An 18,980-nucleotide genomic window follows, 5' to 3' on the forward strand; every position below is an offset into this window, starting at 1 on the left:
ACAGTTGTTGATGGTTTGATGTTTACTTGGATAGACATCTCTAGTGATATGCCCCAGGGATCTATGTTTGACTGTGCTGGTAAATATTTTGATTGGTGACTTGGATAAGGCATAGATAGCATGCTTATCAAATTTGCATATGACATGAAACTGAAGAAATGGTTAACATATTAGATAATAAAGTGAGACTTCAGAAATATCTTTATAGACTCGAACATAAAAGTAAAGTCTATGGGAAAGGAAGAGGATATGTTGTAAAATGTAGGTGATGGTATCAACATAAAGGGTTTTTGGGGGTTTTTTTAAGCAATTGGGGTTAAGTAACTTGCTCAAGATTACACGGCCAGGGTGCTAAGTGTCTGAGCCTGGATTCGATCCCCAGGTCATCCCCGACACTAAAGCCAGGGCTCTTACTGGCTGTGCTTCCTGGCCGCCCCAAATATAAAGTTTTAAAAAGAAAAATCTTATACTTGGGTCCTTTTGTAAGTAAAAGCTGGGAAGATAGTACAAGATAATTATAATCTAGATAGACAGACAGACAGTCAGACAGACAGATAGAGATAGAGATAGAGATAGAGATAGATCTAGTAGTTAGCTAAAGTATTCATTCAATACTATATGACAGGCAGAAAGGTGAGCCAGCCTAGCCTAGGAAGAGACAGGGGGTAGTATGTGCTAGTCAAGTCAAACCACTACTGCTGTCTTGTCCATCCCCCTTCAGTTCAAGATTTGAGATAGCCCAAAAACCTGATTCCAGGAGTCTGGGAGTAGCAATGTCCCCCAAACCACCAGATATTCTTCCAGGCCATCATTAAAAGGGGAAATCTTTCTGGAGAGGGGAGCCTGCCTTTCTGATCATGACACAACTCTAACCAAATGTCACCAACAATCAGATAGGAACAAGAGACCAGGAATTGGCAACATCTCTACTAGATCTGCTTCTAGCTCAGCCCTCATGGTTATCATCCAGGGAAGCAGATCCCATGGGGAGAGTCCAGCCATCCCTAATAACTTGCCAGTCAGCTTCCATACACTGGACAGATGAGGTCGCCTAGTTGAAGCAGAAAGGTACCCTAAGGAAGAGAGAAGAGGCAGAATGTTCCAGACAAGTCAAACCACTACCATCATCTTGACCACCATCCCCCCTCAGACCCAACTTGATAAAGCCAAGGACCCTAAACCCAAGAACCTGGGAATAACAATGCTTCTAAGCCAGTGCCTTCCACCATCATCCTGGGAAGCAAGCCCTATGGAGATAGCAGCCTTACAATTGTTCCTGGTGCGTAAGCCACAGCTGCTGAAAACTCTGAAAAGAAAGTTCTTGTCACGGTCAAATGGTTCAACATTAGAAATAGATAGAATTTTATCAATGGAAATTACTTTAAAGAAGAAGCATTATCTTCTGCTTTGTTGCTGCAAATAATAAGAAGCCTAATAACCATAAATGGGATCTTTCCCAGCTGCTTGCAGCTGAAACCTACCTTAGGTATTATCTCTCCCACTGGAATTTGAGCTTCATGAGTACAGAGACTTTTATTTTTGTGTTTGTATCCCCAGCATTTAGCACAGTGCTTTGCACATAGTAATCACTTGATAAATGCTTCATTCATTCATTCATTCTCCTCATCAAGCACCAGGCTAAACCCTAGTAATACAAATACAAGAAATCAAAATAGTCCTTGCCCTCAAGGACCTTGCCTTTTGGATCAAGCATTCTTAACCAAGGACCAAAGAACTTTTTTTTAAAAATTGATAACCATATTTCAATAAAAGTGATTTCTCTTATAATCTTTTGTAATTCGTTTTATGAATTTAAAAACCTAGGTTTCACTAAACTGCCAACCGAGTTTATAATACAAGAAAAGGTTAAAAACATCTGTTCCAGAGGTTGCTGGATAATCCAGTGGATAGAGTACTGACCCAGGAGTCAGGAAGACCTGAGTTCAAATCTGACCTCAGACACTTGACACTTACTAGCTGTGTGACCTTGGGCAAGTCACTTAACCCCAATTGCCTTGCCAAAAAATAAACCCCCAATAAAACAAACAACTCTGTTCCAGATGACAACAAAGTGGTACTAGAATGCAGGGAAGTTACATTTATGGAGGCATAGTCTGGAAATGACCAGGAGGAATGAGCGGGAAAAGTGGTTTCACAGGTAGATTCCAAATCTCTGGTGGGAACTGACATGAAACCTAGAGTGGAGGCAGTGTGATCTGGAGATGACTAGGATGTAAAAGCAAAGGCCCAGTTCTAGTCCATGCAAGCTCAAAATCCACTTCTTAAAGCACTGGGTGGTTCCAGGAACAGAACCTGAGGGAAAACAATATGGTTACTGGGTGAGAAAAAGACCCAGATTTGATCATATAAAGTAAAAACTAATTTATCAGAGCCTCAAAGAGATTCCAAGGGACAGAGTTAAACTTTCTGGTGGGAAGGAGATAACAGTAAATGTTGGAGTGGTGGCTTCGTCTGGAAATGACAGAGATTTTAGTGTACTACAAGCTCCATGTGAGTCAATGGTATGATATGGTACCAAGAAAGCTAAAGAAATTCTAGATCTTATTAAGGGAGGCAGTTTCCAGGACTAAGAAGGTTCTGATCCCACTGTACTCTTCCCTTCTTGGACAACCTCTGGAGTTCTGTGTTCAGTACTGAGCACCATGTTCTAGACAACATACAGAAGGTGACTAGCATGATAAAGAGCCTCAAAGTTATATCATAAAAGACCTGCAAATGTTTAGCCTCAAGAAGAGAAAACAGGGGAAATATGATCTCCTCTTTATACTGTATATATCTTATATGTACATAGACGTTTGAATGTTGTCTCCCCCATTAAAACATGATCTCTTGAGGGAGAGGACACTTTATTGTATCCCCAGTACTTAGCACAATGATTAGCAATACAAAAAGTGCTTAATAAATGCTTACTGTTGTTGTTGGTGATGATGAAACACGATAATTATCTTTAAGCATTCAAAAAGGCTTAGTATCCATAGAAGATGGATTACAACTATTTTGCTCAATTCTAGAGGCCATAATTAGGAGAAAGGGTTGGAAGTTTTGTTGTTATCCAGTTGTTTCAGTCATCTCTGAATCTTTGTGACCCCATTTGGGGTTTTCTTGGCAAAGATACTAGAGTGGTTTTCTATTGCCTTCTCCAGCTCATTTTATAGATGAGGAACTAAGGTAAATAGGGTTAAGTGACTTGCCCAGGGTCACACAGCCAGTAAGTGTTAATGTCAGATTTGAACTCAGAAGATGAGTCTTCCTGACTCCAGGCCCATCACTCTATCCACTCTATACACCTAGCTGCCCAAAACAGAGCTTAAGTGACTTGCCCAGGGTCACACAGCTAGTGAGTATCTGAAGCTGGATTTGAACTTAGGTCTTCCAGACTGGAGACCTTATTCATTGAGCCACCTAGCTGCCTTCTATGTAGGTACTGTTGTTGTTGTTAGTCAGTCATTTCAGCTGCATCTGACTCTTTGTGAGCCTATTTTGGGCCTTCTGGTCAAAGATACTAAAGTGGTTTGCCATTTCCTTCTCCAATTCATTTTATAGATGAGGAACTGAGGCAATCAGAGTTGAGTGACTTGTCTAAGGTCACACAAATAGTAAGTAACTGCAACCAGATTTGAACTCAGGAAGATGAATCTGCCTATCTTCAGGACCAGCACTCTATCCACTGTGCCCCCTAGCTACCCAGTTAGAAATTATTCAGAGGCAAATTGTAAGACTGACATGAGGAAAAACTTCCCAAAAATTACAGTTATACAAAAGTGGAATGGGATGTCTGGGGAGGTAATGGGCTTCTCATCACTGTATTTTGTAAAGCATTACTTGTTGAAAAATTAGTCATACTTGGTGGCCTTCAAAGCCTTTCCAATTCTAAAATTCTATGATTTTATATGTGTGTGTATGTGTATATATATATGTATATATGTATGTATGTGTGTGTGATTTGCTCAAGAAGTTATTAAACCATTTTTTACTGGAAAACTTTTTATTGTAGGTGGAGTGAGACAGCTAGACACAGGTTAGATGATTCCAATTTTGTTGACAACATCTAAAGCATCATAGTCTGGAGCAAGTCAGACATAGGCCTTCTCTCCATCAGGCCAGATCAATGTGTTGACCTTGGCCACGTCGAAATCACACAGCTTCTTTGCCAACTGCTTCATCTGATGCTTGTTGGCTTTGACATCCACAATGAAGACCAGGGTGGTATTTCTTTCATAGCAGACTCAGTGGTCAAGGGAAACTTAATGAAGGCATAGTCATCAAGCTTGTTTCTCCAGGGGAGGGCACTTTTCCGAGGATATCTAGGCTGCCTTCAAAGTTTTAGTGTCTTGGGTTGCTGGAAGGTAGGGATGTTTGGATCTTCTTTTTGTGGCTATGGACACCCTTCAACACCACCTTCTTGGCCTTTAAGGCCTGGGACTTGGCTTCTGTCTTGGAGGGAACAACAGCTTTCTTCTTCACCTTCAGTGCCATCTTGGGAGAAAAGGAAGTTATTAAACCTTTGGAACAGACTTTTAAACACCAAGTATAAGGAGTGACAGCCTGGATTTGTTCATGAAGATTGGTGTCTCCTGGGCCTTACAAGCTTCATCTAGACATAGAACAATGAAGACAGAAAGTAGAGAGCAGGAAAAGTAGGGGAGGAGAACCAGGTGATCCCCTGCCCTACAATATGTATTCATGTCACATTGGGTTACACATATGTATAAAGTCAGTTCTGATCTTTGTCTTTAATGTAGCCATTTTATTTAGCATTAAAGACTATGTTCACTGAATAATATGATTATTTTAATATAACAGTCTGTGAATTCTTAATGTTGTTAAAGTAAAATGCAGTTGTTATGTTATCTATTAATTAAAATTTTGCTACTCTTGTCATATGTTATTTTTCTGGAAAATTATGTAACTTTTAATATTGATGATATTTTGGCAGCCCATCTGTTTATATATTTTAGCTTAGCTTATGTTTGTAGGGACTATAAAATTCTTTATGCTTTTTATAATACTGATGTTTTTTACAGATTATACAACTAAAATATATATATATAGGTATATATGTGTATATATATATATATATATATATGTAAGAATTTTCCTAAAGGGATTATAAACTGAGGCAGATGCTCTCTTGAGAGAATTTAGATCTCTCTTTCCCCCAAAGGGGAAGACAGCCAGAAAATGCAAAAGTCAGTTTTCAAGATTCAAATCCCACTTTTTGCTGAAAGGGAGAAAATCAGAAGACAATGTCTGTGAAATTTAAAAATGGCTTTTATTAAACAGGGAAGAAAAAAACAGGTGTTATTCAACCTGTGGTGAACAGGATGGCATGTAATAGATGGGAAATTTATGTACATCTTAAACAAAGGAAAGTAAGGAATTTGGGGGGGGGGAAGATGGGCTTAGAAAGTAATGAGTCAATGAGTCCCATTCCCAAGGGGATGGGGGGTAGTGAGGAATTCCAGGTGTCAGAGCTGTGGCCCTTTGATATACAAATCAGAAGGCATCCTTGGTGATAAGCAGTCTATAGTTCAAGGCTTGATAAGGAGATGTCTCCAAAAATAGGATCTTTCTAGAGTCCCATAACCAAAGATAGGGGAGTCTCTGGAGATGAGGTCATCTCCAAAAACCATAAAACAGGATATGTCTGTAGTCTCATACCCTGCAGTCAGGAAAACCTTTGAAGATAGGCTGTCTCTTAAAGACCCATAAACCACCAAATGGCTCAGGGCTGCTTCAAAGTTGGTATAATCTTAACTGGCTTCAGGGTTGCTGATTTTCTTCATGTCCAGGTGGGCTTACTCTCAGTCATTGCAAAGGATTGTTGGTATGTCAAGCCATTCTGCTTCTTATTTAATACAGTCAGTCTTTATACAGCTCTTCTTGGTTATGTGGATGATAAGTGGTGGGGAGGGGTAGCTCAAGCAAATCAAGATACTCATTTTCACAGGATGAAATACTTGGGCAGATAATTATATTCAAATTTGTATTTGCGTGAGTGAATGTAAGTGTGTACAACACCTGCTTCAATGGCCTCCCCTACAAAGACTATGGCTATTTTTACTATACCTTTAATAGGGAATAGAATGTTGAGGGGAATAACTTTTAAGATTCTATTCTCCCTGAAAGATTCAGTAATACTATCTATAGTCTCTGTGGGAGGAGCTATTGAGGGAGAGTTTTGTCAGGCTCCTTCAGTGTAGACATTGCAGGGAGTACACCAAAAGTGGCTTGAGTGATCATTTTAACTATTTTGAGGGAGTTTTAGGTGTGTAATGACCTGAAAATTTGTTACTTTAAAATTATATACTTATTTGGTTTGGACCCCTCTCTGTCTTAAGGCAGCTGGGTGGCACAGTAGATAGAGAAAGGCCTGGAACTGGGAAAACGCATCTTCCTCAGTTCAAATCTGGTCTCAGACACTTGGTAGCCATGTGGCCTTGGGCAAATTACTTAATCCTTTGAGTTGCAGACCCAAATGAGCTACAGAAGGAAATGGCAAACCCCTATAGTATCTTTGCCAAGAAAACCTTAAATAGGGTCATGAAGAGTTAAGTTGGACATGACTGAAATGACTGAACAACCACAACACCTCTCTACTTCATTTACTGCCCCCAGCTATGTCTAATGGAGGTTTGCAAGTGTTTGGTTGATCTGTAGCTGCTTTTAGCTGTGCTTCCTTTTACTGAGAAGCATTTTGCTCCTGAACCTCTGTACTCTACATTAGTTCCTATTGATGCCCAAGTTGGTTTTACCATAATGGGCAGGTAATTCTCTACCTGGAAGCTTTTATCTATGCTCCATACTAAGCAGGGCTACATAGAAGAGAAAACCCATCATCTACCTTGATAAACTCTTAATATCACTACATGAACCTTCCCAAATCATCCTCCCACTTCCAGTGTGTCTACTCACCAAACACTGGTACTGTTAAGTGAGGAGGAAGAGGAGGAGGAGAAGGAGAAGAAGAGACAACAATGACGACTTTAAAAGGGATAGAGACCCTGATCAAGAAAGCCTCCAATGGAACAGAAGATAACTCAGTTACCTGGTCAGACAAGCTAACCTCAGAGCTCTGACTCAGGACATTGGAAATCTGCAGAAGGAACCTATGAAAGATCAACAGCGTCTGACCATTCCATCCAAGAATGTTGGAAGGAGTGGAATACACTAAACCTGGCACCAAGTCCCAAATCAAGAACTAAGGTTAGATATGTGCTTTATAAAAAACACCCAACTTTTTAATATTATGGGTCAATAATTGCCCAACAGGAAAACCCATAAGATCTATAACCAAAAAAAAAAGGCTGGATGACATTTTTTAAGCAATCATAAATCAAAACTTCCCAAATTCATTAGACTCAAAGGACAAAATAAAAATTGAGAGAATCCACTGATCATGTCTTACAAGAAACCTCAAAATGAAAACTCCTAGAAATATAGCTAAAATTCAGAGCTTCTAGGTCAAAGAAGTATCCAAGTATCAGGGAACCACAATTCCATCATATAAGTCTTAGCAGTTAGTATTATTAATGTGAAGAGATCTTAGAATACAACATTCTAAAAGGTGAAAGATAAGAGCTTATAACAAAAATAACTTACCTTGGAAAACTGAACATAATCCGATGGAGGGAAAATAGAGAAATATAATAGAAGGTTTTCAAGTGTTCCTGGAGAAAAGACCAAAACTGAGTAGAAACTTTGAAATTGAAACACAGGAGAGTAGATAAACCTGTAAAGGTGAATGTTATCAACCCCAGAGTTTGGTCTAAGAAGGACAAACATGCATGTTTGCATGTGTGCTTTATTTCTCTCAAGCTGATGGCATGTATGTGGAGCTGCAAGAGAAACTGAGTCACACTATTAGACCTAAACCCCAAAGAAATCAAAGAAAGAGAAAGTGATCTATATATACAAATAATAGTAGTAGTATTTAAATAGTAGTATTTATTTTATGATAAAAAAATTGGAAAGTAAGAGAAGATTTTCCTATTGTCCAGGGAATGGCTAAACAAATTGTGATATATGGGATTTTAATATGCTGCAAGAAATTTGGAAGTGTATCTTTTCCAAGGAAACTGGGAGACCTACATGAGTTGAAGTAGATAGGAGTGAGCAAAACTAGACCATCTTATATTATGGCAACAATATTATGGAGAAAACAATTTTGAAAGGCTTTAGAACTCTGATCAACAAATTGATAAAACAAAAGAATAAAGATGAAGCATGCCACTATTCTAACAGAGGAGTGATAAGCTTAAAATGTAGAAAGAAATATACATTTTCCAGACATGGTTAACTTGGGGATTTGTTTTGCCAATTTATGAAGCTATGTACAGAGGAATGGTTTTTCAAAGTTCTTTTATTTGTTTTGCTTTTATATTTCCTCGTTGAGGATGAGGGAAATAGTGAAAAGGACAGATTAATTTTATTTTATTTATTTTTTTGCTTTTTGGAGGGGGGGTAGGACAATTGGGGTTAAGTGACTTGCCCAAGGTCACATGGCTAGCTTTTGTGTTAAGTGTCTGAGGCTGGATCCAAACCCAGGTTCTCCTGACTCCAGGGACAGTGCTCTACTCACCGCACCACCTAGCCACCCCAGATTAATTTTAGAAAACACTTCTTAATTAAGAAAAAACAAATACAATTAAGATTATAATAAAAATCCATTGAAGAAAAATTAAAATCTAGAGACTAGTTTATTTAACCTTAAAGAATTTGTGAGTCAAAAATTTAATCATAAAAACAATAGATAATTTTATCACAGAAAATGACATTAATCTTGCAAGTTGGGATGTAACCAAAACAGTTCTTAGAGGAAAATGCATAGCTGCAAATATTTTAATCAACAAAAGAGAAAAATAACAGATTTATGAATTAGTCAACAACTAAATAAAAACTTAGAAAAGTCACAAATATAAAAAACCTAAAATGAACTAAAAATAGGCATTCTGAAAAACAAAGACAAAATTAACAAAATTAAAAGCAAACAACAACCCCAATAAAGCATAAATAAAGCTAGGATTTGGTTTTTTGGGGGAGAAAAAAATAGCTAAACCATTCATGAGTCTGATTAAGAAAAATAGAAAAAATCAAATTTCCAGTATCAAAAATGAAAAAGGATGCCCATCAAATTAAGACTAACTTTTTTTTAAAGTTTCTGAATTAAGAACTGTTGGCAAAGGCAGACATAATCCCTGAAAACAACAGAAAGAAATTGTTCCTCTTGACTACTACAGGTTGACTTTGGCGTTAAGATTCTCTTTTGTGATGTTACAGTATGTTGATGAAGTAATTTAGAAAAGCAAAAAAAAAAAAATTTCTGAATTATATGCCAATAAACCAAATAACTTAAGTAATATTGATGAGCACTTGCAGAAATATAAAACGTCCACATTAACAGAACGGAACAAAGGAAGATAAGTGCCATATAATGGAGAGAGAGTTTTATGTGCAATCTTATTTTTCTATTCTTTATATAAGAATATGTTATGTTTGTTGGTGTTTGTCAAGTTAAGAGTGATAAAATAAATGAAAATTATATTTTAAAAAAGCATCTATGGTTATTCTTTGAAAATATACTTCCAGAGCCACAGACATTGGGACTTTAACTAAAGCTTATTGTCATAAGAGTGAAAGACTCCAATGTAGACAAATGGAAGCACTGATGGAAAGCTGAGGAGGTCTTCTCTACATATAATCCATACTCTTAAACTTAATGATGCCTAGATCACTGTTCATTTGAAAGTCTTTGGAGGAGACTGAGCTTAAAAACATGCAGACCACACTGTCCAAGTGAGCCATGTTAGGACAGAATTCTAACCAGGATTCAATTTAGGCTAAAACAAACTAGACCTAGCAATAATATGCATGCTGTATCCATTTGCAAGATTTAACAGGATATAATTCCTGAGATGTATCTCTTTCCTCCATTATGCCTTCTGGCCCTTGAATAGATAGATTCATAGCTTTAAAAACAACTATTCTTTATACAAACAATTCACGTTTACATGTGAAATAAACAAAGTAGACACTTTTTAACATTCTATACAATCAAAATTAATTGTCAATAAATTATGAATAAGATCCCTTCTGAATGACAGCCATGTAACTATTTTTTTCAAAGCCAGGAAGAAACAATAAAAGAAATGTATACAAGGTTAAGAAAATGGAGAAGAGTAAATAGATAAAAACCAAGAATATAAGGATGTCTCTTTCCTTGTCATGGGAAAGCAAGAGCTCCAATTTGCTATATAATGATGACATGTGGCAGTATGAGAAAAGTTGTGTAAGCTACTTAGCCTTTGAACTTTACTCACTTGAACATAAATAACTGAGCTAAAAAAATTAAGCATCTACTAAAAAAAGAGGACTGAAGGGTAGAAAATGTAGCACTCCTTCCCCACCTTGTATAAATAAGGGAGCTACAATGTAAGTGGGAAATAGAGATGAAAGGTTCTGTACTGATGAAGATACCTCAGTCTCAGGGATTTAAAGTAAATGATTCAGAGTCTAAGGTAGAAGGACAGGGCTTGTATCCATGGACATGACTTACCAAAGGCTGTTCCTGCCCCACCCCACCCCCTTAATTATCTTGGAGCCATGTGTCTATTATCAAACCAAACCATTGCAGGAAACATCCACCCCACCTAACTGACACAGACACTGCAGCATTCTACATCTGGGATTGCCCTCACTTTGGAGATGGAGAAAAGTAGCTAGTTACCCCATTTCCTAACTCCAACCCCCATGAGTTCAGTAGCTCTATGTTATGGGTCATCTTGGTATTTACCACAATGGAAAATAGGGGGAGCTCAGGTGTCCATGACTTGGGTATATTGTGCTAAAGAGAAATGAATTTTACAACCCTTCATTAATGCTGGCTACATTCTGGTATATACTAAGGATGGGACACAGGTATAGGAAAAGTAATCATATCTCAATCCCCAGCCCTTTGCACACAATCCTACAGGCAGATGCTCCTTCAGAGGAAGGAGATCTGAAATAATACTGGGAGACAATGAGAGATCCCCACCATCGCAATTGCCTGTACTACCCTTCATTTTTCAGGGCATGTACACATCAAACTCAGTTATCTCAGATCAGGTATCAAATAAGGTGACATATGGTACAGTGATTTGCAAAGCTTAAAGTGCTACATAAATATTAGTAGTTGTCATCTCAATCCAATCCCAGAGAAAACACTCTCACTCCAACCCTCCCCCTCTTCTATTTCTTCTTTAATTCCTGAGGCTATATGCTAGCAATCCTAATTACTCCCTAAGGAGTTTAAGATACTTCCCATGTCCTTTTCTAACCCAAGAGGAAATCCCTTCTCCCCTTTGCACAGAGTCCCAAATTCATAATAATAAAGATAGCTAAGAGTTAAAAGTACTTTAAAACTGACATTTTTATCTTATGTGATCCTCACAACTGTGTGAGGTGTGTGCTGTTATTATCCCCATTCTACTGATGAGCATACTGAGGCTGATAAGTTGTACAGCCACTGTTAGGCAGTATCTGAATCAAGACTCAAACTCGCCTTTCAACACCAAACCTAGAGCTCTAGCCTCTGTGGCACATAGCTAGATCATGTTCAGGGATCACAGGGTGACCCAAAGCTCTCCATGAAAAGCTCCGGAACATTCTCCAAAAGAGGGAGAGCACTTGTGTGTAACAATTGTGAGACTGTTACAATCAATCAACAAGGATCTGTTAAACACAATCCATGTGCCAAGCACTGTGCTAATTTCTGGGAATAACAAAGATGTTTCACTCAAGTCAATAAGTAGTTACTAAGTGCTTACTATGTACCAGTCACTATGCTAGATGCTGGGAATATAAATACAAGCAGAAAAAAAAAGAAAGTTCTTGCCTTTAAAGGCCTTGGGTTCAGTCATTTTTTTTAGTCATGTTTGACTCTTCATGACCTCATTTGAGGTTTTCTTGGCAGAGATACTGGAGTGGTTTGCCATTTCCTTCTCCAGCTCATTTTACATATGGGGAAACTGAGGCAAACAGGGTTAAGTGACTTGTCCAGGGCCACACAGCTAGTAAGTGTTTGAGGCTGGATTGCAACTCAGGAAAATGAGCCTTCCTGATTTATGGCCAGTACTCTATCCACTGCACCACCTAGCTGTTTGTTCAGGGCATCTTAAGGAGATTACTATGCTCTAATAGAAGAAGACAACACATAACAGAAGGCTGAAAAGCAGAGGGATATGGGAGAGTAAATAAAGTCCAGGAGTCATGAGCAGAGTACTTTGAGAACGTGCACATGCATGCACACACACACACACACACACACACACACACACACACACACACATGAAGCAGTCCCAGCATTGAAGGAGTTTACATTTTTTTTTTTTACATAGAGTCTTCCTATCTTGTCCAGGATGAAAGCAGTCACTGGCAAATCAATTATAGGCAAATGTGGTCTAGTTTGCCTGGGAACTGACATTTTAGGACTTAAGACAGCATGCTGTGAGACTTGTGCTTTAGCAAGATTATTTGGGCAACTGTGTACGTCATGGATTGAAGAGAATAAGGAGACCAGTCCTTCAGAAGTGGGTAACTTCAGCCTCGAAGCCACATGTGGTCCTTTAGGTCCTCAAGAGTGGCCCTTTGACTGAACCCAAACTTCACAGAACAAAGACACTTAAGCCTGTTTTAGTTATCCATGTGAGAAGTAATAAGGGACTATGTAAGGAGGGTGATGATATGAGTGGATGGAAAGCAATGGATGCAGGAGATGTGCAGCTAAAATCAAACGAATTGGCAAGCAATGAGCAGAAGGAAAAGAGGAACAAGGACTCCAAGGTATAAATCTAGATGACTGAGAGAATGATGATCGCCCTCAACAGAAACAGGGACATTTGGAGTTCAAAATGAAAAGAAAAAAATGATTTCTGCTTTGGAGAGGTTGAGTTTGAGATGTCAACGAAACAAGCTGGGCTATTGACAATGCAGGACTGGAGTTCAGAATTATGTTTGTACATATGTAAGGGTTGTGGGATTTAAAGATCTCCCATGCCCCATGGACGTGCTGACATAGCAGAGCAAGAGAAAGTGAAAAGCCGAGCTAACGGTCCTGCGGTTGGCAGTTGGTGGCGGTTGCCTTTTTTTTTTTTTTTGAGTTAGGACTCCTGCTGAGGACTGCCAGGGGCCGGAGCTGCTGGGAGCATGCTTCCAGGACGCTGGGTGGTTGCTGTGAGTGGGGAGAGGAGGACCTTTGCCTGAGGTAGCCTGTTCTGTTTTAAAGGCTTGAGAATGTGGGTGCTTTCTACTTTATCTACCTGTGCCAATATCATAACTACTCTGATGGCTTTCACTTTCTGGTTTTGGGACTCAGTCTTTTGGTATCTTAATAAATTTTCTAGTTTATTTCCCCAAATGGCAAACCTGACGTATTTTGTAATGGATAATTATATCAGCATATTTGTAATCTCTATAGGCATTGTGAATATGGCATTGCTGATACATTTGGCGACCAGGATGGGGTCACAAAATGTCAGGCCTCTATTTGGAAGCAGTGGGGCTTTAGAGGGAGAAATGGCTATTCCAGGATGGGAGGATTTGCCTTATTCCTCTCTAGCCAGAGAATGGGCTAAAAGCACAGGGCCCTGTGAAAACTGGGAACCAAGGCTAAAAGAGGGAGAACCTGGAGATTTGGAAAGATGTTTGAAAGCAATACCCATAGAACCAGGCAAAGAACTGGCAGGAGTGTGCAGGAGAGGCTGGGTGCTGCTAACAAGTTATCGCCTTATGTGTAAAAGTAGGGATAAGCTGCTGAAGGAAAGAGCTAGGATGGCTAGGGAGTCAGCTGGTTTGCCTGAGGATTCTTCTGTGTCACAGTACTCAGAAGAGCAAACTGGAGGGACCCATGTGGTCCAGGAGCAAGCTACTGTTCATGTAGCTAAAAGGAAGCAAAAAACTAGCTGAAGGAATGTGCATGCAGCTTTTGTACAGGCTGGGCAGAGTTGCCCTGACAGCTTCCAGGAGAATGTGTGTGAGGAGAATGGAACAAGGTTAGATGAGGAGTCTCCTAATGTAGAAGCTCTCCCCATACGAAGAAGAAGGCAGGAGAACCACTGAGGCAAAACAGAGTCCAGGGAGATAATTGAGGATTTCACTCAACAGGAGATCACTGATATATTGAGTAGATTTACCCAAAGAATGGGGGAGTCTTTAGTGTCTTGGATAGTAAGAATCACTGATGAAGGCGCAGGAGGAATAACACTGGACAATGAGGACTGTTTAAAATTCATAAGTATCAGTCAGAATCCTTTTGTACACCAGGCTTTTAGGGATCACCATATGCAAGGAGGAAATAACAAAACGAATCTTCTAGCTTTAGCTGCAGAAGGTTGCAAAAAGCAATATCCAACTGAATCTATGTGGCCTAGGGGAGACAGACCCTGGTACTCACTTAGAGACTGTATGAGAAAACTAAAGGAGGAGGTAATGAAAACTGCTATCCTGATTGGAGATGCAAATGCATATTATGATACCCCCCTAGGAGTTCCTCATAGAAATATCATAGTGAAGACGGCTCCTCCTGCATATAAGCACCTAATTCTGACTCTTTTAATTGGAGAAATAGGGCACCCTCTTTCAGAGGTGCTGGATAAGATTTCACAATTAAGCGATTTAGGGGAATGGGAAAAAGACAAATTGCCTCGAGAGAGAAGAGTAAACAGCCAGAGGATTCAGAGACAAAATAGACCCACAAGAAGGGAACTGTTTACTGCTTTATTAAGAGCTGGGGTGGACTTTAGAAGAATAGATGGTATTCCAACTGAAGAGCTGCATAAGCTGTACCAAGAAAAGGTACTTAGCATTAGAATGAACAGGGAAGCAGGAACCACCCCCGCAGGTATTTCTGAATCTGAATCTTTGTATCCAAGTTTGCCCCACCTTCAGGGGGAATAGGAGATAGGCCAAACCCCAGCCCAGATAAAAGAAATATGCAGAAGAGATTGCAGACCCCATATTGGTTTAACAATATATTGGAAGAATGGATCAACTACTGTGACTAGGGCACTGATTGATACTGGGGCTGAGGCCACACTTATCTATGGAAACCCTGATAAGTTTAAACAAGGAACTCCTATTACCATCACAGGTCTAGGAGACACTGAAATATCAGCCAGACCGGTTAAAATAACAATGAAAATTGGGCAGTTACCTAAGAAGGAATATACTGTGGTTGTTGTACCCATTCCTGAATACATCATTGGAATAGATGTATTGAGAGGCATGACTCTGAATTTACCTGAAGGAAGATACCAATTTGCTGTGAGGAAGATAGGAATTAATACAGTTTTAGTAGGAAAACTAAAAATGGACCCAATCACTTTACCTGAACCTTCTGAAGTAATTACTTTAAAACAGTATCGTGTGCCAGGTGGGCAAGATGAAATTGCCACTACTATAAAGGAATATGTTGAAGCAGGAGTGTTAGTCCCTACAACCACAAGATGGAATAATCCTGTCTGGCCAGTAAGAAAATCAGATGGGACGTGGAGAATGACTGTGTATTATAGACAGTTGAATAAGGTGACTCCTTCTTTGTATGCTGCTGTTCCAGATACCATCACCTTAATAGAAAGGATCCAGAAATATGATGGGACTTGGTATGCAGTTATTGACTTGGCAAATGCCTTCTTCACCATCCCAATAGACTCTAAACAATGGGACCACTTCGCTTTCACTTGGCAGGGTAGACAATATACTTTCACCCGCTTGCCACAAGGGTACATACATAGCCCCACTATTTGTCACAGGATTGTGACTGAACAGTTGGATGAATTAAAGCTACCTGGTGTACTACTTACCCACTACATATCATGATACAGGGAAAAGATGCGAAAGTAGTGGAAAGGAGTTTGACCCTTCTAATTGAGCATATGAAAAGTAAAGGGTGGGAAATTAACCCTGCAAAGGTTCAAGGACCAACTCAGAATGTGAAGTTTTTGGGTATACAATGGAACAAGGGGCTAAGGGAGATTCTTCCTCAAGCCCGACAAAAGATTCAGGATTTTCCTACCCCTACCAATAAGAAGGAGGCCCAAAAGTTCATAGGACTGTTTGGATACTGGAGGCACCACATTCCACATTTGGGACAGATTTTAAAACCTTTATATAGAGTCACACGGAAGAAATATGAATTCGATTGGGGACTTGACCAGAGTAAAGCTTTTGAAGAAGCCAAGGCTGCCATACAATTGGCCCTAGATTTGTGGCCCATGCAAAATGGTCCAGTGGAATTGCAAGTGACTGTACAAGATGATTATGCAAACTGGAGCTTATGGCAAAAACAACAAAGCCGAAATGTACCTTTGGGATTTTGGTGTAGGAAACTCCCTTCATCTGGAGTCCAGTGCACACCTTTTGAAAAGCAGTTGTTAGCTGCATATTGGGCTTTGGTGGAGACTGAACAACTGACTGTGGGCCATGAAGTGATATTAAGACCTGGAATCCCAATTATGACCTGGGTAATGAGTACCCCAGCTTCTCACAGAATTGGACATGCCCAAGAGGCTAGTATAATCAAATGGAAGTGGTATATTCAAAATAGAGCGAAAACAGGCAAAAGTGGAGTCTCTGCTCTGCATGAATCTATAGCAAACATAGAAATTGAGAGGAATGACACACCCCCTGAGCCAAAGCAACAGTTGGTACAGTCCACTGTAAAATGGAATGAGGGATATGATGTATTAACTGAGGAACAAAAGAGACATGCATGGTTTACTGATGGGACAGCAAAATATTTGGGGCAAAAAAGACATTGGAAAGCAGTGGCCTATAACCCATGTACTAGAAGAACTTTGGAAAGTACTGGGATAGGTGCAAGTAGTCAATATGCTGAACTTATGGCAGTATATCAAGCCATCAAAATAGAACAAGGAGGACAGTGTCATATATTCACTGATTCATGGGCGGTAGCTAATGGGTTAGCTACATGGATGCCCATGTGGAAAAATGAAAATTGGGAAATTCATGGGAAACAAGTCTGGGGCAAAGAGTTATGGGAAGATATCTGGAACATGTCTTTGGTCACTGACTTGTCAGTTTTTCATGTAGATGCTCACGTGGCCCCCACCACACCAGAACGTGAGTACAATGCTCATGCTGATCGACTGGCAAAGATTGCTACTGAACGTATTGTTCCTACTTTGACAACAACTGATGATCTGGTATTAGCAAAATGGGTCCACCAAACAGCAGGCCATTTGGGGGTCCAGGCCACACACCAGTGGGCACAAGATCGAGGTATTAGTATCTCTCATTCACTGTTAAAACAGATAGCAGAAGACTGTCATATATGTCAATTGGAAAAGGAGCGAACTGTTCCTCGGGTAGTAACTGGAGAGATAGCAAGAGGAAAAGTCCCAGCCCAAATCTGGCAAATAGATTATATTGGTCCACTACCACTGGATAAAGGATGCAGATTTATATGTACTTGTGTTGATACCTATTCAGGTGTACTAGTAGCTTGTCCTTATAAGAATGCAACCCAGAAAAACACTTGTAAAACCCTAGATCTCATAAGTCTATATTATGGAACCCCAATGCAGATTCAAAGTGGCAATGGGTCACATTTCAAAGGCAATGAAATGAAGAAGTATTGTATACTAAACAATATAGAATGGATATATCATATTCCATATTATCCAGAAGCATCTGGGTTAATTGAAAGAATGAATGGATTACTGAAAGAACAGTTGAGGAAGTTAAGTTCCAACAATTCATATCAACATTGGAAGGATAATTTGTTCATGGCTTTGCGTAATTTGAATAATAGACCATTGGGAGGAAGTACACCTCTAGCCAGAATGATGACCCCCAATCTGCAAATTAGAAAACAACAAACACACAAGATCCCAAATATTGAGTATTGGACCTTGAGGCCAGATGTCCCAGCACCGTACCCAGGACCACCTGGTTCGGTAGGGTATGATTTACATTGTTTAGAGGACTTTTGGTTGGACAGGAAAGAAGTAAGAAAAATTTCCACTGGGATATGCATAAGAATCCCTAAAAATCACTTTGGACAGATTTTACCCAAATCAGGATTAGCAGCTCAAGGAATACATGTATTGGCTGGAGTAATAGATTCTAATTATCAAGGAGAAATTGTTGTAACATTCCAGAATTTAGGTGAAGGGCCCATACAGATTCACAAGAATGATAGGATAGTTCAAGTGATTATCGTTCCTTGTAAAACAATGCCACTTGTAAAAACTGACCCTCCTTCCAAAATAACTGTCACAGGAACTGAAGGATTTGGTTCTACTGATAGAATAAAATCAGGAGCTAAAGTATGGGTAAAACGGAAGCCAGATGATGTTCCAAAGGCTGCAGAGATTATAGCATATGGGAAGGATAACACTGTAACTATCGTTTATTCTGGAGAAGATGATTACAAAATTGTACCCTTAAATCATTTATTCTACCGTGAGTGAGGCTACAATAGTCTGGTTATTGTCTCTTTGCTTCTTCTTGATTTTTTGTTTGTTCACCTTGTTTGTTAGATTTGTTTCCACAGGCTTGGTACCCTCCATCTGTAGATGCCTGATAGCTTAAGCTGGATGTCACCCCCTGTCTGCAACTGTGATGTGTCACCCTTGGACCTGGCATCAAGCATATTAAGAACTGACCTCTCAAATGGGACCCCTAAGGACAGGGACAGCTCTACATCCGATTTCAGCAGCAAGTAGCCATAGAAGAAGAGATCTTCACCCCTTACCACAAGATTTTGGGGCCCCATTTGTTCGGGGTGGGGGGAATGATGGGGAGCTTGTGCTCAAGCCCCACCCTAAAATATGTTTTTTTGTGTTTATTGTGTGCTATTCTTGTTATATTGTTGTGAAATTTTGTTGACACCAGTTATTCCTACTGTATTTTTGCCAAGTAAGGGACATGAAAGATCTTGGGGCCGAATGTAAGGGTTA

At 39.5% G+C, this 18,980-nt stretch overlaps 1 pseudogene; it reads left to right on the forward strand.

Moving 5' to 3' along the window:
• Positions 1-1,096: 1,096 nt before the first annotated feature.
• Positions 1,097-18,980, forward strand: part of LOC138168323 (protein FAM204A pseudogene) — a 39,510-nt pseudogene continuing 21,626 nt past the window's right edge.

Source organism: Petaurus breviceps, unplaced genomic scaffold (assembly GCF_028583685.1).
Source record: "Petaurus breviceps papuanus isolate PSGF00001 unplaced genomic scaffold, PetGlider_PUasm1.0 37, whole genome shotgun sequence".
Classification (NCBI taxonomy): domain Eukaryota; kingdom Metazoa; phylum Chordata; class Mammalia; order Diprotodontia; family Petauridae; genus Petaurus; species Petaurus breviceps.